This window comes from Carcharhinus amblyrhynchos, chromosome 12 (genome assembly GCF_965287045.1).
Source record: "Carcharhinus amblyrhynchos chromosome 12, sCarAmb.v2.hapA, whole genome shotgun sequence".
Classification (NCBI taxonomy): Eukaryota; Metazoa; Chordata; class Chondrichthyes; order Carcharhiniformes; family Carcharhinidae; genus Carcharhinus; species Carcharhinus amblyrhynchos.
Window position 1 is genome coordinate 4,844,557 of NC_137335.1, and position 24,052 is coordinate 4,868,608.

The following is a 24,052-nucleotide window of genomic DNA, read 5'->3' on the forward strand; positions in this document are numbered from 1 at the left end:
TCGCCTTCTCTGCATCTACTAGGCTTGAAGGGTCAAAGGAGCTACTCCTGCTCCTCATTTCCATTTTACTCTCTTGTTCCAGATACTCACCACCCTCTGGACCCTTTTGTATCTCTCTCCTCCCACCTTAAACCTATGCCCTCAAATATTAGACTCTCCTACTTTTGGGAAAAGATATTGACTATCTAACTGATCTATGCCCCTCATTATTTTATAGACCTCAGCCTCCAATGCTCCAGAGAAACAAGTCCTAATCTATCCAGCCTCTTCTTCCTCACCTGAGGAAGGAGCAGCACTCCGAAAGCTCGTGATTCCAAATAAACCTGGTGTTGTGAGACTTCTTACTGTGCATGTCTTTGCTCATTGCCAAGTAGTAGACAATGCCACTGTGATAACATTCATTCTTGCTGCTGGTACCTTTGCCCTGTGGAGCTAGGAGTGCATCTGTTGCCAAAGTGACTTCTGCTGATGGGGTTGGCCTGCAGCAAGAGAGTCTCTCAGGGCACTGATGCTGGGTCAGGATGAAATCTACCAGCGAGATTTCAAATCAGCTGAGTGTGGAGTAGATTCCTGGTTGAGAAAGAGTTGAGCCAAAGCAAACTCAAACTGTACAGGTAAGGCTGTCATCAGATCAGCAATCTGTTAGTAGATTTTCACTGGAACCCATCTGCAGAAGATACACAATTCTTGAGCATCTTTGAGCGATATGGAGGCTTTGAGACTTTCTGCTTGGAAAAACCACGCTCTGAATACAGGAGTTGAGATGGGCTGTGTCTAAGATTTATCGTAACTGACCGCAAATCACCGCTCCTGAACTGCAATGAGTCGCTGCTTCAGGGCTGATTGAGTAGATTCCAGACAAGAGGGTCTGACAAGCTATTCATTCAGGGGAGAGGTAAAAATGGAGATTTGGCACCCTGTGAAGATTTGTGACGAGGGACTGACACTTTGTGAAACTCTGGGTGCTGAGGAGGACAAGTGGAAATATCTCGCACTAATTGCTTTGCCCTTTGAGGTCCGTAGCGAAGCAGAGGAGCTTTCAAGTAACATAAAGAAGTGGTCAATGTTCAGGCTGCTAGCTAACTCCCTGACTGAATAACACAAACTAATCCTGAATCTTGCAAGAGAAGTTGTTTTAAAAACCGGGGGTTTTGCACTGGATTGAGTTATCCAGCTCTGAAGAAGCACAAGACACATCTACCGGCATAGTGGTTAGCACTGCTGCCTCACGGCGTCAGAGACCTGGGTTCGATTCCCAGCTCGGATCACCGCCTGTGCGGAGTTTGCACATTCTCCCTGTGTCTGTGTGGGTTTCTTCCAGATGCTCTGGTTTCCTCCCGCAGTCCGAAAGATGTGCTGGTTAGGGTGCATTGGCCGTGCTAAATTCTCCCTCAGTGTACCCGAACAGGCGCCGGAGTGTGGCGACTGGGGGATTTTCACAGCAACTTCATTGCAGTGTTCATGTAAGCCTACTTGTGACACTAATAAATAAACTTTAAAATTATCCAAATCTCTTGACCCCAGCAGACAATGTCATTAGCATTGTGAGAAGCTGCAGCGCATATTGGCCAAACTCGGGGATTGTGCAGGTACTCAACCCAGTATCTGGGAGTCTCAAGAGCGGGTGTGGGTCAGCTTTGGGATTTTATGGATTTTTGGGTCACCGTAACATAGCCTGTGTACCAACTCAGCTTGTTACCCAGGGTACCAGCTCTGAAAAAGGGTCATCCACACTCGAAACATTGGTTCTATTCTCTCTCCACAGATGCTGCCATGTCTGCCGAGGTATTACAGCACTTTCTGTTTTTGTTTCAGCGACCTGCATCCGTAGGATTTTGCTTTTAGCTTAGAATGTTTCTGGGTCATTCCGGCTTTTGGGACGCCGGATTAGTGAACTGGCCCCTAGACTGGCAAACCGGAAGGGGCAGCCTCTGGCCACTATACGTTTGCAGTGATTTTTACTTTGTTTGTTGCCAGCCTCAGTAAGTCACTCCCCAAGTGAATGGAAGATGGAATGACACGGTGGTGGTGGTGCTGGTGGTGGGTGGTGGCGGAGTGGAGATTCATGAGGAATGGCACTCGTGAAGGAGACAGTCATCGACTTCAGGAAGCATAGAGCAGAACATGCCGCTGTCTACATCAACGGGGACAAAAGGAGCAAGAGCTTCAAGTTTCTTGGTGTCCAGATCACCAACAACCTGTCCTGGTACCCTCATGCCGACACTACAGTTAAGGAAATCCGCCAATGCTTGTACTTTCTCAGAAGACTAAAGAAATTTGGCATGTCAGCTACAAATCTCACCAATCTTTTACAGATGCGCCATAGAAAGCATTCTTTCTGGTTGTGTCACAGCTTGGTATGGCTCCTGCTCTGCCCAAGACCGCAAGAAACTACAAAGGATTGTGAACATAGCCCAGTCCATCACGCAAACCAACCTCCCATCCATTGACTCTGCCTACACTTCTCGCTGCCTCGGAAAAGCAGCCAGCATAATTAAGGACCCCACACATCCCGGACATTCTCTCTTCCACCTTCTTCCGTTGGGAAAAAGATACAAAAGTCTGAGGTCACGTACCAACCGACCCATGAACAGCTTCTTTCCTGCTGCTATCAGACTTTTGAACGGACCTACCTCGCATTAAGTTGATCTTTCTCTACACCCTAGCTATGACTGTAACACTACATTCTGCACTCTCTTCTTTCCTTCTCTATGAACGGTATGTATAGCACACAAGAAACAATACTTTTCACTGTATGTTAATACATGTGAGAATATTAAATCAAATCAAATCAAATTGTGAGAACCTTTTGTCTCCTGTCCGGGCAGCTGAGGTATGAGGAAGGGGAACCTCGCGCCGAGCGGGAGAAGTTCAGGTTCTGTGCCCAATTTGTTTTATTTTTGAAGGAACTGCTTCCACCCAGCAATTTCTCAACCTGACTGAGGGGAGAAGAAAAATGCTTTTCCTGTCAAAAAGTAGTTTCAGTGGCTGCTGCTCTTTCCCCCCACGGGAGTTGTAATGACTGTTGAATTCTGCAGCGCAAAACAGCAGAAGTCAGGATTTAGCCTCCGAGTACCAGGCACACACAGCATCACCAGCTGCTATTACTGTTGGCTCTGGCTCAGTGGATAGCCCTCTCACCTCTGGAGCCAGAAGGCGGTGGGTTCAAGACCCATTCCAGCGCCAGGAGCACAAAATCCTGACTGGCGCTCCCAATGAAATGTGCAGTCGGCAGTGAGAATCTCCAGGTGAGTTATTAAACCAAGGCTCCAACTGCCTGTCATGTGGACGTAAAAGATTTCTTTTCATAGAACTCTTGCAGAGCAGGAGGAGGCCATTTGGCCCATCGAGTCTGCACCGACCACCCGAACTCCATAACCACAGGCATTTACCCTCGCTAGTTCCCTCTGACACCAAGGAGCAACTTATCATGGCCAATTCACCTAATCTGCACATCTTTGGACGGTGGGAGGAAACTGGAGCACCCGGAGGAAACCCACGCAGACCGAGGGTGAACATGCAAACTCCACACAGACAGTGACCCAAGCCGGGATTCGAACCTGGGTTCCTGGAGTTGTGAGGCAGCAGTGCCACTGTGCTGCCTACTTAAAAGCTCACTTTATAAAATTCCAAGACTCCTGCCTTTGTTTCAACATGTCCAGATTGTTCAGATGTATTTTACTGCAGAGTTGGATTGGGCAATTCTTAGATCTTGTCAATTTTCTTTCCTCAACAATTGCTACGTTGCAGATTTCTCAAGTTTCTCAGTTTTTCTTAAGGCCGTTCTCCACCAAACACAAATTTCAGTACACAAGATGTTCCAATCGCTCCTGCAAACTGAACCAGTAGGATGGAAGAATTTCACATACTTACCCAGTGGTTTATTTCAGTTGACAAATCGTTCGGAAACCCTTTGGTAGTTTGTGGAATGTAAATTAATAAACAGAAGCCCAGCGATTGCCAAGGCCATTGAGGCTCACAGTATCTAGATTGTGGTCACCTTGTTAGGCAGTGAAGATATCATCCTCCATTCCATTAGCCGCATGGACCAAACCTCATACCTTCACTAAACACTTTTTCTTCAGATTTAGCTTTGAAAAGCTAAATGTCTGGATCTGAAAATAGACCTTGGGATAAACACAAGAGATAGGGGCAAGAGTTGAGTCTGTTCCATCATTCAATGTGATCATGGCTGATCTTGGGCCTCGTAAAATCAAGGTTAATGTGAAATCTATTACTGCGGCTCTGAAGTGTTCTGATCTGTGGCATATCTATTGAGTGGGAATCGGTTTAGCTCAGTTGACTGGATGGTTGGTTAGTGATACAGAGCGATGTCAACAGCATGGGTTCAATTCCCGTCCCGGCTGGGATTATTCATGAAGATCCCACCTTCTCAACCTTGTCCCTTGCCTGAGATGTGGTGACCCTCAAGTTAAATCACCACCAGTCAGCTCTCCCTCTCTAAGGGGACAGCAGCCTTTGGCCATCTGGGACTATGGCAACTTTACCTTTATGAAGTACTAAAAATTCTGTATCTGCAAAGACGTCTTGTCAATTTCTATGAATTAATTACCAAACCATCATTAATGACTAAGTCTCCCTTAACAAATCGTGCTAGTTTGATACAGTCAACGTCTCTGCAAAGGGGAAGAACGACAGCTAGTCCCGGAACTTTCCGGCTGTTGACTCTGGCGAGATGTTCTGGTCCTGCCGATGGCACACCACTGCCATGGGTTTCCTGGCTCTGTGGGGTGGAATCAATGAGAAATCCCATTGACAATGGTGGGACCAGAAGATCCCACCACTGGGCAATTACCGCCCTATCCCGCCCTATCACCATAATCCCACTCTATTCCCGTAACCACATACATTTACCCTAGCTGGTCCCCCTGAAAAGCAGCAGCAATTTATCAGGGCCAATCCATCTAACCTGCACGTCTTTCAGGAGGAAACCAGAGCAGTTGGAGGAAACCCACGCAGACACAGGGAGAATGTGCAAACTCCACACAGATGGTGACCCGAGCCGGGAATTGAACCCAGGGACCCTGAAGCTGTGATGCAGCAGTGCTAACCGCTGTGCCGCTCTCTTTGGAGAAGAGCAGGTGAGTTCTCCCCAGTGTCCTAGCCGATATTTATCCCTCATTCAACAGCACAAAAAAAATGCTGTTTGTACAGCTTCACTCTGAGCGAGTCGACTCTTGTGTTTCCTGCAACAACAATTACATTTCACGAGTGCCTAATTAGCGGTAAAGCATTTTGGCGCATCATAAAAGCCACTACGGAAACAAAAGGCTTGCTTTCTATTTTCAAATGAAGGCACTTTGCCCACAATACACATCAGGCGTGCAGGGACAAAAACAGAAAATGCTGGAACATCTCAGCAGGTCTGACAGCATCTGTGGAAAGAGAATAGAGTAAGAAGTCTCACAACACCAGGTTAAAGTCCAACAGGTTTATTTATCCAACAGGACTTTAACCTGGTGTTGTGAGACTTCTAACTGTGTATACCCCAGTCCAACGCTGGCATCTTCACATCAGACAGAATAGAGCCAACGCTTCCACTCACAAGCTTTTGGAGCGCTGCTCCTTCATTGGATAAGTCATCGGAGCAGCGCTCCGAAAGCTCATGAGTCCAAATAAACCTGGTGGACTTTAACCTGGAGTTGTGAGGCTACTTGCTGTGTCTACCCCAGTCCAACGCTTGGCATCTCCACATCATGACTTTCTCAGCCTATGTAAGCTCTCACCATGGATGGTTAAATCCATAAATCCGCGAGAATTATTTCCATTAATGCAGGACATTTTACTGACTTGTCCTCTCGTAAAGCAATAACCATTAACAGTAAATTAATTATTTTCCAATCATACTTAGTTTCAACCCCATTGGCATCCTTTAATGTTCTCAAGCCTTTCCTGGCTTCTTGTTGTAAGGGTAAAAAATTTTTCCAAGTATATTTGATACTTGTTCTTGGATCCTTGTCACACTGACCATGGCCAGAATTTTACTGGCACGCCTGCCCCATTCCAGGGGTGGGCGAGGCTCAGAAAATAGCATTCTCCATTGGCCTCAGCTGGGATCATACGAATCTTGAACGGATATGCCGGTAAAATTCCACCCTATTTCTCTGACATACTTCTGAAATGTTTTCATAGAATCCCACGGTGTAGAAGGAGGCCAGTCGGCCCATCGAGTCTGCACTGTCCACAATACCACCCTGGCTCTATTCTCACAACTTCACGTATTAACCCTGCAAACTAGGCTCAATTTACCTTGGCCAATCTACCTAACCCCCACATCTTTGGACTGTGGGAGGAAACCAGAGCACCTGGAGGAAATCCACGCAGACATGGGTAAAATGTGCAAGCTCCACGCAGGCAGTAACCCAAGGCCGGAATTGAGCACGGGTCCTCGGCTCTGTGAGGCAGCCGTGCTAACCACTGTGCCACTATGCCACCCCCCATTCTTGCATTTGTCCTGATAAGTGCAAGGTGAAAAACTTTGGCAGCATGTCTCTCTTTGCATTAACATTCAAATTCTCTACTGGTTGGGGCAGATAGGCAGCACATGTAATTCAATGTAGAAAGTTTGAGTGATCCAGCCGTGCTATTCTGTTTACATTAGTAATCCACCTTGTTCCCTCCCCTCCTGTGAGAGTAGAAGATTCTGGCAATGGATTCAAATCTCACTAAGGCAACCGGGGAATTTAAGTTCAGCTGCTGAACTAAATCTGGAATTAAAAAAGCTCGTATCAGTGCCGGTGACCATGAAACATATCAAAATACCATAAAAACCCAGTTGGTTCACTGACGTCTTTTCCGGAAAATATTTGACATCCTTGCACGGTAGCACAGTGGGTTAGCACTGCTGCTACACAGCTCCAGGGACCTGGGTTCGATTCCCGGCTCGGGTCACTGTCTGTGTGGAGTTTGCACGTTCTCCTCGTGTCTGCGTGGGTTTCCTCCGGGTGCTCCGGTTTCCTCCCGCAGTCCAAAGATGTGGCTGATTGGCCATGCTAAAATTGCCCCTTAGTGAGATGCTTTGTTACAGGGATTAGTGGGTAAAATATGTAGGGATGTGGGGGTAGGGCCTGGGTGGGATTGTGGTCGGTGCAGATTCGATGGGCTGAAGGGCCTCTTTCTGCGCTGTAGGGTTCTATGATTCTATGATCCTTACCCAGCCTGCAGCCTACGCGTGACTGCAGACCGACAGCAGAGTGACTGACTCCTAACTGCCCTCTGAGATGTCCCAGCAAATCACTCAGTGGTATTCAAAAAGGCTGTTCATGCCTAACTTCTCAGGGGCCACTCAGGATGGGGAATAAATATTGATTGAAACAGTGTAAGTTTAATTCCAAAAAATTAAAACTTATTTGGAAAATTATACACCTTAATTTTTAAGATTTTTGATGGAACATAATGGCTAAGATACCTTTTGTTGTTACAGTGGTTAGCACTGCTGTTTCACAGCGTCAGGGATCTGGGTTCAATTCTCGGCTTGGGTCACTATCTGTGCAGAGGCTGCACATTCTCCCCATGTCTGCGTGGGTTTTGTCCCAGCTGCTCCGCTTTCCTTCCACACAGTCTGAAAAACGTACTGATTAGACGCATTGGCCATGCTAAACTTAGTGTCCCCGAGCAGGCAGGGGAGTGTGGCGACTAGGAGATTTTCACAGAAACTTCATTGCGGTGTTAATGCAGCCATGATGTGGAGATGCCAGTGTTGGACTGGGTGGGCACAGTAAAAAAATCTCATAACACCAGGTTAAAGTCCAACAGGATTATTCGGAATCATCAGGTGAAGGATCAGCACCCTGGAAGCTCGTGATTCCAAAGAAATTGGTTGAACTTTAACCTGGCGTCCACACCAGTCCAACGCCGGCATCTTCACTCCATGGCTGTCTTTTGGTGTCACAGTGGTTAGAACTGCTGCCTTACAGCTCCAGGGACCCGGGTTCAATTCCTGGCTTGGGTCACTGTCTGTGTGGAGTTTGCACATTCTCCCTGTGTTGGTGTGGGTTTCCTCTGGGTGCTCCGGTTTCCTCCCAGAAAAGACCTGCTGCTTAGGGTGCATTGGCCATGTTAAATTCTCCCTCAGTGTACCCGAACAGGTGCCAGAGTGTGGCGACTCGGGGAATTTTCACAGTAACTTCATTGCAGTGTTAATGTAAGTCTACTTGTGACACTAATAAATAAACTTTGAACTTTCATCATTAAGAGGTGGCAGTACAAGTAAATAAGGGCACACCACAGCCAAATGTAATCATTGGTTTTGTACCAATAAGTCAGAGAATAGCCAAACAGAAAGACAATTTGGAACTTGCAAAGGACATGAGTTCAGGTTGCATTTGAGCATAGTTTGAGGCATCCCATCATACAATGGATATCAAACTGGATCCATTAAGCTGGTATTAGGGATGAGGGTTTGGAGTTATGGAAAGAAACTTGAGGCATTATGGCATTTAAAAAAAAAAGCTACAGCTGGCTGGGTTAATGGACACTCCGTCAGAGGTATTTAGGTTATGAAGGGCAATGATCAGTGATGTATTGTTTCTACTGACTGCAATTATTTAAGATCGTCAGAAAATGAATTGAAGGGGAGGAGGTTAGAGAGAAAATCCTTTATACGGAGGGCAGTTAGAATATGGAATTCTTTGCCATAAATCACCGGTGAAACAAAGTCCATAAATTATTTGAAAGAGGAATTAAGGACTTGCTTGAAGAACAACTTGCATTTATATAATCACTTTAATGTTGACAAACGTCCCAAGAGTCTCCCGAGGCATAATCAGAAATCAATGGAAGCCAAGCCAAGGACAGACTTGCATTCCTAAAGCGCCTTCCACCACTTGTGCACAATTTTGGTCCCCTTATTTGAGAAAGGGTATGGTTGCATTGGAGACAGTTCAGAGGAGGTTCACTAGATTGATTCCAGAGATGAGGGGTTTGTCGCATGAAGAGAGATTGAACTGTTTAGGCCAATACTGTCTGGAATTGAGAAGAATGAGGGGAGATCAGATTGAGGTATACAAGATGATAAAAGGTATGGATAAAGTAGGCGTTTGCTGGTGGGGTATTCTTGGACGAGAGGCCATAGTCTTAGGATAAGGGGTAGCAAATTTAAAAAAGGGTTGAGGAGAAACTACTTCTCGCAAAGGTTTGTGAATCTGTGGAATTCACTACCTCAATGTGCGGTGGATGCTGGGACAGTGAGTAAATTTAAGGAGTGAGACAGATTTTCAATTGGTAATGGGTTGAAGGGTTATGGGGAAAAGGTAGGAAAATGGGAATGAGGAGCACATCAGTCATGATCGAATGGCGGAGCAGACTTGATGGGCCAAATGGCTTAATTCTGCTCCTACATCTTATGAACTGCAGGACAATCCTAAGCGCTTTACAGCCAATGCAATACTAGTGAAATGCCGTCAGTGTTGGAACAAATATGTTCGGAGGGATGACCACAAACCTGGGTGAAGGCGTGAATTTTAAGGGAGATCTTAAAAGCAAGGGAGATGGAGCGACTTTATAGAATCACAGAATCCCCACAGTGCAGAAGGAGGCCATTCAGCCCATCAGTCCGGATGTTTTGACCAAGTCAACAAAGCTCAACAAGAACAGGTGTAAGCAGAAAGCACAGAGTACAGGGCTTGAGATGAACTTGAGTTTACTGATGCCGAGAGATGAGGGGCAGCATGATGGCATGGCGGTTAGCCCTGCTGCCTCATAGCTCCAGGGACCCGGATTCAACTCCTGTGTGGAGTCTGCACGTTCTCCCCATGTCTGCATGGGTTTCGTCCGGGTGCTTCGTGTTTCCTCCCACACTCCAAACACGTGCAGGTGGATTGACCATGCTAAATTGCCCCTTAGCGTCCAAAGGATTACAGGGATTAGCAGAATAAATGCGTGGGGTTACGGGAAAGCTCTGTTGGAGACTGGTGGCAGACTCAATGGGCCAAATCCCTGCACTGTAGGGATAGTATGGAGAGGCTGGCCAGACAAGCTTTGGGAGAGCCAAGCACATGGAAATAACAAACCATACGTGAAAGTTTCAGCAGCACATGAGCTGAAGATATTAATAAACTTGCATAACAGGTAATTCAAAGGCAGATTAATTTCAATATAGACATGTGTGAGATGGTCCATGTTGGACAGAATAATCAGGAAGAGACTGACTCAGGTTGAGTGGGTAATTAGGGAGATAAATGCAACGTTAGCATTCATTTCAAGAGGACTGGAATACAGGCAGAGATGTACTGCTGAGGCTTTCTATGGCTCTGGTCAGACCCCATTTGGAGTATTGTGAGCAATTGTGGGCCCAGTATCTAAGGAAGGATGCACTGGCCTTGGAGAGGGTCCAGAGGAGGTTCACAAGAATGGACCTGGGAATGAAATGATTGATGTACGAGGAGTGTTTGAGGACTCTGGGTCTTTGGAGTTTAGAAGGATGAGGGGGGGGTGGATCTCATTGAAACTTACATAATACTGAAAGGCCTGGATAGAGTGGGCATGGGGAAGATGTTTCCATTAGTAGGAGAGACTGGGATCTGAGGGCGCAGCCTCAAAGGAAAGTGATGACCCTTTAGGAATTTCTTCAGCCAGAGGGTGGTGAATCTGTGGAACTCATTGCCAAAGAGGGCTGTGGACGCCAGGTCATTGAATGTATTTAAGGCAGAGATAGATAGGTTCTTGATTGGCAAGGGAATCTAAAGTTATGGGGAAAAAGTGGCAGAATGGGGTTGAGAAACTTATCAGCCATGATTGAATGGTGGAGCAAACTCAATGGGCCTATTAGCCTAATTCTGCTCCTATATCTGATGGCCTCCTTGGAAGGCAAGAGTCTAAAAGGGATCGAGTGCTGTACAGACTCAGAAATTGTTAACAACAGTGTCACGGGTTTGAAAAGTTGTAAGAAATTAGACAAGCACTACCCTGGGGTTTGTCTCAGCAAAAACAGCATTCAAAAGAAGAGAAATTATGTCGAGCCTACACAGAACATCAGTTAGGCCACACACGGAGCACTGTGAAAGGTGCTGGTCTGCACATTACCAAGATGATGAGGAAGAACCAGAGAAAGTGTAAAAGATTTATGAAGATAACAGCAAGAAATGTTAGAACAACCAAGAAAGATTGAACAGGCTGGGGCTCGTGCCCCTGGATGAGACTCAGGGGTGCCCTGATTGAGCTCTTTACCATAATGAAAGTGTCCGATAGGGCAGACATTGAAAATAAGTCTCAATTTATTGACCAATCCAGAACTAAAAGGGCCATAAATATAAGATAGTCATGAAAAAATCAAATAAAGAATTTAGGAGAAACCTATTTACTTGCACGGTGGTGAGAATGTGGAACTCGCTGTCACATGGAGTGACTGAGGCCAATAATGTGATTACACTGAAGGGGAAGTTAGACAAGTTTCTTCTCTTTCCTGGAATGTGGGTGTCACCGGCTAAGCCAGCATTTATTGCCCATCCCTAATTGCCCTTGAACATGTGGTGGTGAGCTGCCTTCTTGAAACACTGCAGTCCACGCGGTGTAGGTACACCCACAGTGCTGTTAGGGAGGGAGTTCCAGAATTTTGACCCAACAACAGGGAAGGAAAGGAGATATATTTCCACGTCTGGGTGGTGAGTGGCTTGGAGCGGAAATTGGTGATGTTCCCATGTGTCTACTGCCCTTGTCCTTCCAGGTGGCAGAGGTCACGGCTTTGGAAGGTAGACAAGAGGTAGAAAGAAATTTACGGATATATTTAGAAGGCTGGGATGAAGTAATTGGAGGAACCTTCATGTTCTTGTGCTGTAAAACCATAGAATCCCTACAGTGCAGAAAAAGGCCATTCAGCCCATCAAGTCTGCAGCGACCACAATCCCACCCAGTTTTTTTTTTATTCATTCATGGGACGTGGTGTTGCTGGCTGGCCAGCATTTATTGCCCAGCCCGAGTTGCCCAAGGGCAGTTGAGAGTCAACCACATTGCTGTGGCTCTGGAGTTATATGTCGGCCAGACCAGGTAAGGATGGCAGATTTCCTTCCCTAAAGAGAAACCAGATGGGTGTTTTCAACAACTGACAATGGTTTCATGGACATCAGTAGATTCTCAATTCCAGATATTTTTATTGAATTCAAATTTCACCATCTGCCGTGCCGGGATTTGAACCCAGGTCCCCAGAACATTAGCTGAGTTTCTGGATTAATAGTCTCGCGATAATACCACTTGGCCATCACCTCCCCATTTTCTGTAACCCCACATATTTACACTGCTAATCCACCTGACACTGGAGTCAATTTAGCATGGCCATGTAAATCTTTGTAATCGAGAGGATGTGGGGTTGGAAATTTCAACTTTGTGTTAAGTCATGGCCCAGGGTTGCTGACGATCTAGCTCAACCTAAGATCAGGTCTGGGGGAGGGGAGGAGGAATGGAATTGGTGGCGAGCATTTGGTGCATGTGATGGGGTCCAAGGACGATGGTTGCAGTCAACGCTGATCTGAAGTAAACTTGTTCACCCAAGATTGGAACTATGACTAACAACCGAATGATGTTGAGACACTGGGGGGGGGAGGGGGGTTGAGAGTTAATGGAGAGATAGAGAGCTTAGATTCATTCAAGAACAAATGTAGGCTGATTCCAAAAGTCTGTGGATCATGTCACCAAGGAACAGATGAGGAAAAGCAAGCGGCTAGGGATAGATCCTTGGGAGAATCTGGAAGTAATGGTGTAGAATGGGACAAAAAGCCATTGCTTGCGATTGGAATGAGAAGAGGACGATCGTGTACAAGCTTAAGTTCATTTATTAGTGTCACAAGTAGGCTTACATTAACACAACAATGAACGCGCTGGAGTGCGGCAACTAGGGGATTTTCACAGTAACTTCATTGCAGTGTTGATGTAAGGCCACTTGTGACCAATAAACAAACTTTAATTTTAACAATGAACTCCTGTTCGGGTACACTGAGGCAGAATTTAGCACCTAACCAGCACGTCCTTCGGACTCTGGGAGGAAACTGGAGCACCTGGAGGAAACCCACGCAGACACAGGGAGAATGTACAAACTTCACACAGACAGCAGCCCAAGCCGGGAATCGAACTCGGGTCCCTGGCGCTGTGAGGCAGCAGTGCTAACCACTGTGCACCCGCGCTGTAACAATGGGAAAAAGGTCACTAAAAGAGAAAATGCTGGAAAATCTCAGCAGGTCTGGCAACATCTGTAAGGAGAGAAAAGAGCTGACCCTTTGTCAAAGCTTCAGATTCCAGCATCTGCGGTAATTTGCTTTTCTGTAACGGGGGAGAGGGTGGTGACTGCTGAGTAGTTAAGGCGGAGGAGGAAGGATAACAAGCCAAGGTCACAGCAGAACATTCATGGCTTTGGGAGCTTGCAGGAAAGTAGGGTCAAAAGAGATTGCTCACGTGGAGAAAAACACTGGCACAGACCTGATCAGGAAATTTCTGTCTCACACACACGCGAGTGAATGTCTGTGAAAGAGGCAACGGAACACAAATGTACGGACGCAGCACACAAATACAACATTTATACCACAGCTGGGCAAGAACAGCCAACATCACCCTAGGCTCATTGACAAAGTCAATAAAAGCAACCTCATTTATATCTCCACTGCCGACAGGGGACTGATATAAAGCTTCACACGCGCGCCTTATGGCATGCTCAAGGCGGTTTGACATATATCTGACACATGATGAACACTGCTGCACTCTGAGGGTGAGGCGGACACGCTATTTACACTGCATACCTTAGCAGTTTGTACGTTGGCAGTAAATGCACTGAGAAACTCACCCACTCGTTATTGGACACAACCACAGACCGTTCGACACAAGAAGATGGGATAAACATTGAAACCAGTTAAATTCTGCAATAACAGGTGCAGTATGTGTTCATTTCAGTTTAGTACCAGGCTAACAGATGGGATATATATTTATGCCAATTTAGGACTGCACCAACAGATGGGAAATGAATAATACTACATTAACAGATGGGACCTTTTTTTGCGACTGGTTCTCGAAGCTAACAGTATGCTCTGGCACTCTGATGCCTTGCTGTTTCTGTCTCAGCCCTGGGACACTGTGTGACCCTTTCTGCCTGGCTTTCTTCATAGCGAGGGGGATTGAATATAAAAGTAGGGAGGTCTTGCTGCAACTGTACAGGGCACTGGTGAGGCCGCAGCTGGAGTACTGTGTGCAGTTTTGGTCGCCACACTTAACGCAAGGATATTTTGGCCTTGGAGGGAGTGCAGAGGAGGTTTACTAGGCTGATACTGGAGTTGAGGGGGTTGAGCTATGAGGAGAGGCTGAATAAACTAGGCTTGTACTCGCTAGAGTTTAGAAGAATGAGGGGAGATCTCATTGAGATGTATAAGATGATGAATGGGATGGATAGGATAGAGGTGGAGAGGCTCTTCCCGCTCAGAAAGGACAGTAGGACAGCCTCAAGATAAAGGGGGGGCAGTTTAGAACGGAGTTGAGGAGGAACTTCTTCACTCAAAGGGTGGTGAATCTCTGGAATTCTCTGCCCGTTGAAGTGGTGGAGGCTGCCTCACTAAATATTTTTAAGACGCGGGTTGATGGGTTTTTGATAAGCGAGGGGATTAAAGGTTATGGGGAGAGGGCGGGAAAGTGGAACTGAGCAGCGACAGATCAGCCATGATCTTATTGAATGGCGGGGCAGGCTCAAGGGGCTAGATGGCCTACTCCTGCTCCTGTTTCTTATGTTCTTATGTTGTTCTTATGTAATAAATCAAATCAAATCAAATCAAAATCGCACAAACTAGATTTGTGTACAGAAAATAAGAGGGATCCCATTGTTGAGGCAAAAGTAAAATACCACAGAAGCTGGAATCTGAAACAGAAACAGAAAATGTTGGAAAATCTTAGCAGGTCTGACAGCGTCTGTGGGGAGTGAACTCCATGCAGACTGCGACCTGAGACTGGAATCAAACCCGGGGTCCCTGGTGCTGTGAGACAGTAGTGCTAACCACTGTGCCAACCAACCCACGTTCTCTGTTCCAATGGTCTTATGACAAATTCTGGAATTTTCCATTTGGGGATTGACCTCGGTGGAGGCTGCCAATGTAGCAATGGCCCCTTTTCTCAACCACAACTTAATTTCGAGAAAGGTCTTACTTAACCTGCAAGCGGAGTTCAAATCTAAGACTTACATGTAAGATCTCAGGCCATGCAGCTGAAAAGTTTACTTAATTCAAACATAAATACTGATACAAATTTTTGTTTGCAATCTATTACGGCAGTGCAAGGCACAAAATGTGCTTGAGCTTAATAATGACAGAACCCCTATTGGGCCAATCGACACAGTTCCTCTGTGTTAATACAGAGATGGTCCGTGCTAAAGAATGGGGGATAACGCTTCTCCATTCACCCAAGTTTGCCAACAATTAGAGGAGTGACGCTGCTTTTATTTTAACAGCAACATGGAAGGATTTTCTTTAAAGGACGAAGCTTCAAATCAGCAATTAGAAATTCAAATGTCAACGTACACTAGTTAGCACAATGTTTCTGTGCTTGGATAACCGTCATGATTCACGGCACTGGGTTCAAATGCTTTTAATTGCCCCTGGGTCAGCGTGGATGTCAGATTCACATGCAATTAATCAGCGTAATTAAAAATGAATCCACTTTTTTCCTTTAATTGATGACATTGGGTTTTTTTTTTGTTTTGGTTTGGTCTGTTACTGACAGGGCTGGTGAGCATTTTATGTAGAGATGGCGACGTGACCACGATTCTCTGGGCTCCCCGCCGCGACCTTCTCGTGGCGGGAGGTGGCGGGCAGTTGCCTCGTGGTCAGATCTCCTGGTCCTGCCGCTGTCGATAAGATTTCTCACTGGTTCCACCCCACACAGCCAGGAAACCCGCGGCAGTGGTGTTCCGTCAGCAGGACCGGAATATCTTGCCGGAGTGGACAGCCGGAAAGTTCCAGGATGAGCTGTCATTCCTCCCCTTTGCAGAGACGTTGACCGTATCAGACTAACACGATTTGTTAAGGGAGGCTTAGTCATTAATGATGGTTTGGTAATTAATTCATAGAAGTTGACAAGAAGTCTTTGCAGATACGGAATTTTTAGTACTTCATAAAGGTAAAGTTGCCATAGTCCCAGATGGCCAAAAGGCTGCTGTCCCCTTGGAGAGGGAGAGCTGACTGGTGGTGATTTAACCTGAGGGTCACCACATCTCAGGCAAGGGACAAGGCGGGATCTTCATGAATAATCCCAGCCGGGACGGGAATTGAACCCATGCTGTTGGCGTCGCTCTGTATCACTAACCAGCATCCAGTCAACTGAGCTAAACCGATTCCCACTCAATAGATATGCCACAGATCACAACACCACAGAGCCGCAGTAATAGATTTCACATTAACCTTGATTTTACGAGGCCCAAGATCAGCCATGATCACATTGAACGATGGAACAGACTCAACTCTTGCCCCCATCTCTTGTGTTTATCCCAAGATCTATTTTCAGATCCAGACATTTAGCTTTTCAAAGCTAAATCTGAAGAAAAAGTGTTTAGTGAAGGTATGAGGTTTGCTCCATGCGGCTAATGGAATGGAGGATGATATCTTCACTGCCTAACAAGGTGACCACAATCTAGATACTGTGAGCCTCAATGGCCTTGGCAATTGCTGGGCTTCTGTTTATTAACTTACATTCCACAAACTACCAAAGGGTTTCCGAAGAATTTGCCAACTGAATAAACCAATGGATAAATACATGAAATTCTTCCATCCTACTGGTTCAGTTTGCAGGAGCGATTGGAACATCTTGTGTACTGAAATTTGTGTTTGGTGGAGAACGGCCATAAGAAAAACTGAGAAACTTGAGAAATCTGCAACGTAGCAATTGTTGAGGGAAGAAAATTGACAAGATCTAAGAATTGCCCAATCCAACTCTGCAGTAAAATACAGCTGAACAATCTGAACATGTTGAAACAAAGGCAGGAGTCTTGGAGCTTTATAAAATGAGTTTTTAAGTGTGCGGCACAGTAGTACTGCTGCCTCACAGCGCCAGGGACCTGGGGTCAACTCTTGGCTTAGGTCACTGTCTGTGTGGATTTTGCACATTCTCCCTGTGTCTGCGTGGGTTTCCTCCGGGTGCTCCAGTTTCCTCCCACAGTCCAAAGAAGTGCGGGTTAAGTGGATTGGCTGTGCTAAATTGCTCCTTAGTGTCAGGGAGACTAGCTAGGGTAAATGCATGGGGTTATGGGGATAGGGCTTGGATAAAGAACAAAGAACATCCCAGCACGGGAAACAGGCCCTTCGGCCCAACGAGCCCGCGCCGCCGCATCTTCCTACACCTATCCTGCCCTGCGTGTATGTGAGTGGAACCCCTAACGTAGCCAGATTCAGGGGAGAATAGTGTCAATTTGGTACACCAATCAGCCTAAGAGCACAACTTTGGGGTGTGGGAGGAAACCGGAGCGCTGGGAGGAAACCCACGCAACCACAGGGAGAATGCGCAAACTCCCACAGACACAGGCCCGGATGAATTGTGATTGGTGCAGACCTGATGGACCGAATGGCCTCCTTCTGCACTGTAGGATTCTATGATAAGTGATTCCTCTGGCACTAAGATCTACCAATCCTAGTTCCTCCTGACCTCATGACCGCTGCTACCTAGGAGGACAAAGGCACCAGAATCGTGGAAACACCACTTCCAAGTTCCTCCAAAAAACACAGACCATCCCGACTTGAAACAAATTCTACCGGCCAAACAACCAGCGCAGAGAGTCAGTAAAATCGCGGGAGAGGCTGAAAATAGATTTGATCTATTCTAAATGAATAGTTTTTAAGTTTTTAGTTGCTGTAGGAGGGATGAAGATGAATCAATACCGTCAAAACAAAACTATAGACAGTTGTGTCAAATGGTCAAAGCAAAACATGAATGTGGCACAGAGTAGGTCCTTGAATACACAAATGATGCAATTGGAGATGAGTGAAGGAGCAGATACACTACGAGTCCTCTGGTCCCTGGTGGGAGCCCAGAAGGAAAACCACTGCACACAGGTAGACAAAAGGTAGGTGACCAAACTGGGGCCACTTCTACTTGTGTGAGCAGCTGCACTGAAATTTAACTGGTTAATTGGTTGAACATTTCTGGCTTACTTATCACGAGCAGAGATTGCAAACAAGTCTGATTCACCAGTGCAGGGACAAGCTATACCCAGTGGACCTTCTCAGATACATGGAGCCATTTGGCTCACACGCTTACAGCATTTGCAGTTCAGCCCTATTAACAAATACAACTAAGTATCATTCAGCCTCCCTCGTGCAGATATCCTGGCAATTTGGCCGGGCATCACAAGAAATAAACAGGTCCAATGCGCTGTCATCAAGTCAGCACAGTGGGTTGCACTGCTGCTTCACAGCCCCAGGGACCTGGGTTCGATTCCCGGTTTGGATCACTGTCTGTGTGGAATTTGCACAGTCTCCTCATGTCTGCGTGGGTTTCCTCCGGGTGCTCCGGTTTCCTCCCACAGTCCAAAGATGTGCGGGGTAGGTTGATTGGCTATGCTTAAATTGCCCTTTAGTGTCCTGGGATGCGTAGGTTAGAAAAGTTAGTGGGTAAAATATGTAGGGATATGGGGGTTGGACCTGGACGGGATTATGGTAGGTGCAGACTCGATGGGCTGAATGGCCTCTTTCTGTACTGTAAAGTTTCTATTTCTATGATGAGGTTGAAATGGGAATCCTATCTTATGCAGCTGAACACAATCGAGAAACTCCTGAATGGGCAAGCATCGCGCCTTTTATCACAAAACAGTGCGATGGAAAGCCACTATGAACTCACAACTGGCCACTTTTTTTTTCCAAATGTTTAACATAGAAACATAGAAGATAGGAGCAGGAAAAGGCCATTCGGCCCTTTGAGCCTGCTCCACCATTCATCAGGATCATGGCTGATCATCCAACTCAATAGCCTAATCCTGCTTTCTCCCCAGAACCTTTGAACCCATTCACCCCAAGTGCGATATCCAGTTGCCTCTTGAATACATTCAATGTTTTGGCATCAACTACTTCCTGTGGTAATGAATTCCACAGGCTCACCACTCTTTGGATGAAGAAATGTCTCCTCATCTCCGTTCTAAATGGTCTACCCCGAATCCCCAGACTGTGACCCTTGGTTTTGACTCTCCCGCCATCGGGAACATCCTCCCTGCATCTACCCTGTCTCGTCCTGTTGGAATTAGTATTGGTCCTGAAATTCCACAGTGTGGCTGGGCTTTCCGATTGTGTGTTGAGTGTTACAGGAGAGGGAAACATCCCAGTGTTTACACTTTGAACCCCAAAAGTGCTATTCGGTCCATGATGTCTGCACTGATTCTCTGAAGGAGCATCTCACCCAACCAAACCAGACCCCCCATCCCATCCCCGCCACCCCATGCATTTACCATGGCCAATCCACCCAACCTATGCATCTTTGGACACCAAGGGGCAAATTCTCTCGTTCCACAGGAATCGTAGTGGGTGAGGGGCAGACCATGGAAAAGTCTGTTGACGGGATTTTCCGGTTTTGGGGCGAGTGAGGCCGGAAAATCCCTCGCTATGTGACAATCTGCATGACCGCTTCACCTAACCCACGCACCTTTGCGACACTAAGGGGCGATTTAGCATGGCCAATCCACCTAACCTGAACATCTTTGGACCGTGGGAGGAAAGCGGAGCACCCGGAGAAAACCCATGCAGACACGGGGAGAATGTGCAGACTCCACACAGACAGTGACCCAAGGCGGGAGTTGAACTCGGGTCCCTGACACTGTGAGGCAGCAGTGCTAACCACTGTCCCACCATGCTGTCCCAACATGGTCAATTTCAAAATAATAAAAGAAATATACACTCGATGCTTATCTGTGTGGCCGCTGTGGAGCAAGAGCAGGTGATCAAATAGGAAAACTCGTTGATGGGCTCAGTGCACCCTTTTACAAGTTGCAAATGAAATAACTGGTTGTAAATCAGAGCGCTGGCACAGTAACATAAATCACTTAGCTGTAGGCTGGTGATTAAAGCTTACTCGAATTAACAGTCAATCTAAATTAAACAGAGCCACCTAATTGTTATGAATTTGCATAAGTCAAAGTGAATCTGATTTGAAAAGGCACCCTTGCAATTACAGGATTAACTCTGAATTAAATTCATTCTTGAGCTGTCTAAACCAGTGCAAGCATCTGATCCTAATTAAAATCAGCTCAAGTGTCCATTATGGACTTCTGCATGTTTGTCAATGCACATGTGTCCTATGTTACACTGGGATAAACCCAGGATGCAACCAGATGACATGAAATTCTATTTTTTTTGGCCAACCATTTCGTTTAGGAGTGAACACGTCCTCCCTGATGAGGTGTCAGCAACTCTTTGACTCTGGCTGTTTGTTCACCATGAGAAAATCACTCAAACCAGTCTACCATCCACAGTGGTTAGCACTGCTGCCTCACAGGGCCAGGGACCCGGGTTCGATTCCCGGCTTGGGTCACTGACTGTGTGGAGTCTGCATGTTCTCCCCGTGTCTGCATGAGTTTCCTCCGGCTGCTCCGGTTTCCTCCCACAGTCTAAAAGTCATGTAGGTTAGGTGCATTGGCCATGCTAAATTCTCCCTCAGGGTAGCCAAACAAGTGCCAGAGTGTGGTGACTAGGGGATTTTCACAATAACTTCAGTGCAGTGTTAATGTAAGCCTACTTGTGACACTAATAAATGGATGGCCTCCCATCCATTGACTCCATCTCTGCTTCCCGCTGCCTCAGCAAAGCAGCCGGCATAATCAAGGGCCCCACGCACCCCGGACATTCTCTCTTCCACCTTCTTTTGCCGGGAAAAAGATACAAAAGCCTGAAGTCATGTACCAACCAACTCAAGAACAGCTTCAAATTTTTGAATGGACCTACCTCGCATTAAGTTGATCTTTCTCTACACCCTAGCTATGACTGTAACATAAGAACATAAGAAATAGGAGCAGGAGTAGGCCATCTAGCCCTTCGAGCCTGCCCCACCATTCAATAAGATCATGGCTGATCTGAAGTGGATCAGTTCCACTTTTCCGCTTTCTCCCCAAAACCCTTAATTCCCTTGTCTATCAGAAAGCTATCTACCCACGACTTAAATATATTCAGCGAGGTAGCCTCCACCACTTCAACGGGCAGAGAATTCCAGAGATTCACTACATTCTGCACTCTCGCCTTTCCTTTTCTATGAACGGTATAGCACGCAAGAAACAATACTTTTCATTGTGTACTGATAAATGTGACAATAATAAATCAAATCAAAAATCAAAATGAAGTTAACTCACGCTTACTGATACTGGGAGATTATTAATGACATAAGCTGTTGGTCAGTTTCTAGATCTAGGGATCGTTCCCCAGACTGGTTACCTACCTGGATTCTGTGCCGCTCCGAGGGATCCGGACCGAGATAAATACCAACTGTAGCAGGAGGACCATCGACTTGGTGACAAAACGTCACTTGGTCTGCCCAAAATGAGTTGGTTGCCCAGTGAAACAAGTGGGTGGGGCAGACTGGCACATTCCAAGGTCCAAGAATATACAGGTGGCGTGGTGGCACAGTCGTTAGCACTGCTGCTTCACAGCGCCAGGGACCTGGGTTCAATTCCCGGCTTGGGTCACTGTCTGTGTGGAGTTTATATATTCTCCCCGTCTCTGTGTGGGCTTCCTCCGGGTGCTCCGGTTTCCTTCCAGAGTCTGAAAGACATGCTGGTTAATCGGCCATGCTAAATCACCCTTTAGTGTCAGGGGATGAGGAGGATAAATATGTGGGATTGTAGGGAGATGTCCGGGGTGGGATTGTTGTCAGTGCAGGCTCAATGGACTGAGTGCCCACCTCCTGCACTGTAGGGATTCAATGGTTCTATTCTATGTGTTGAGTGACACACTCAGCCATGGCAGAGATGCAATCAGCAAAGGCCATCCTCTAAAACCTTTCAGGCGTAGTACACCGAGGGGCTGAAAACTGGGCAGTCCCTGTGTAGCTCGGGATTTGGTTAGCTCAGTTGGCTGGACGGCTGGTTCGTGACGCAGAGCAATACCAACAGTGCAGGTTCAATTCCTGTACCGGCTGAGGTTATTCAGGAAGGCCGCGCCTTCTCAATCTTACCCTCGCCTGTGGTGTAGTGATCCCCAGGTTAAATCACCATCAGACGGCTCTCCTCTTCGGAGGGTGAGCAGCCTCTGGTCACCTGGGACTATGGCGGCTGACATGGAATGTAAATTGTGGAGATCAAGAGTGTTGAAATTGTACTGAGACACTTCAAAGTGCCTTATGGAGACGAGTTGAATTTTATTGCACTTTCTGTAATCACAGAATCAAACCGTACAGAAGGAGGCCATTCGGCCCATCAGCAACCACAATCCCACCCAGACCCTATTCCCATACATTTCCTCTAGCTAATTCCCCGACACTAAGGGTCAATTCTGTATGGCCAATCCACCAAACCTCCATATCTTTCGGACTGTGGGAGGAAACCGGAGCACCTGCAGGAAACCCACGCAGACATGGAGAGAATGTGCAAACTCCACATAGACAGTGACCCCAGCTGGGAGTCGAACCCTGGTCCCCGGCGCTGTGAGGCAGCGGTGCTAACCACTGTGCCACCGTGCCACTCACGTTCAGTTTGAAATGTTTCTGAATGTACTTTTTCAAATTTTATGAAGTGTATTTTGGTTAAAAATAAACTTTGTCAGCTGGGTGATCAGTCATCAGGCACATTCCGTCAAATAGGAACAGTAATTGGCTGAAAATCCCGCCCCTTAGATCAGATTTAAATGTTCCTGACGCAACAAGCCATCAAACGGCATTATGTTTCTTCCCCGTTGCTACCAATCATCCCCTCAGCTGGCGTCCAGGCTTCCTGCCTCAAGATGCTGAGAAACAGCAGAGAAATAACAAATCGCATCTTTTCCACGGAGTGTGTTTAGAATATGCAAAAGCTTCACTGCTTGACTTGACCTTGGAATCATCAACACACCTACCCCATATCAGACTCCAAATATTCATACTGCCTGCCTCTCCAGAGGTTCCCTGTAAATCTGGATGAAGGGGGAGTTGCAGAGACTCAAACCTTCACAGAATACAGCCTCCTTATATCTAAACTGGGAGCTGTCATGTTTGTACTTACAACTATTTGAACTAAACTTGGCATCACCTCAATCTCAAAACACCATCAGATCATAAGAGCAGAATTAGGCCATTTGGCTCATCTAGTTTCCTCCGCCATTCTATTGTGGCTGATGAGTTTCTCAACCCCATTCTCCCACCTTTTCCCTGTAACCTTTGATCCCCTTACCAATCAAGAACCTATCTACCTCTGTCTTCAATACACTCAATGACCTGGCCTCCACAGCCTTCTGTGGCAATGATTCCCACAGATTCACTACCCTCTAGCTAAAGAAATCTTCCCTGCTGCCATCATATTTTTGAATGGACCTACCTCGCACTAAGTTGATCCTTCTCTACACCCTAGCTATGATTGTAATGCTACATTCTGCACTCTCTCCTTTCCTTCGTTATAAACAGTATGCTTTGTCTGTATAGCGCGCAAAAAACAATACTTTTCATTGTATCCCAATATATGTGACAATAATAAATCAAATCAAATCAAAAGAAATTCCTCCTCATCTCAGTTCTAATGAATCTTCCCTTTCCTCTGAGGCTGTGCCCTTGGATCCGAGTCTCTCCCACTCATGGAAACATCTTCCCCACGTCAATTTTATCCAGGCCTTTTAGTACTCTGTAAGTTTCAATGAGATCCCCCCCACCTCCATCCTTTTAAACTCCATCGAGTACAGACCCAGAGCGCTCAAACACTCCTCATACGCCAAGCCTTCCATTCCTGGGATCATTCTCGTGAACCTCCGCTGGACCCTCTCCAGGGACCTGTACATCCTTCCTTAAATACAGGGCCCAAAATTGCTCACAATATTCCAAACGTGGTCTGACAAGAGCCTTATAAAGTCTCAGTGGTACACCCCTACTTTTGTACTCCAGCATTCTAGAAACACAGTTCACAACAGGGCAAAAGTCAGAACTA

General features: G+C 46.4%; 1 protein-coding gene across 2 annotated transcripts in view; it reads right to left on the reverse strand.

Moving 5' to 3' along the window:
* macrod2 (mono-ADP ribosylhydrolase 2) overlaps positions 1-24,052 on the reverse strand; it is an 855,710-nt gene that overhangs the window by 159,377 nt on the left and 672,281 nt on the right. The window lies entirely within an intron of this gene.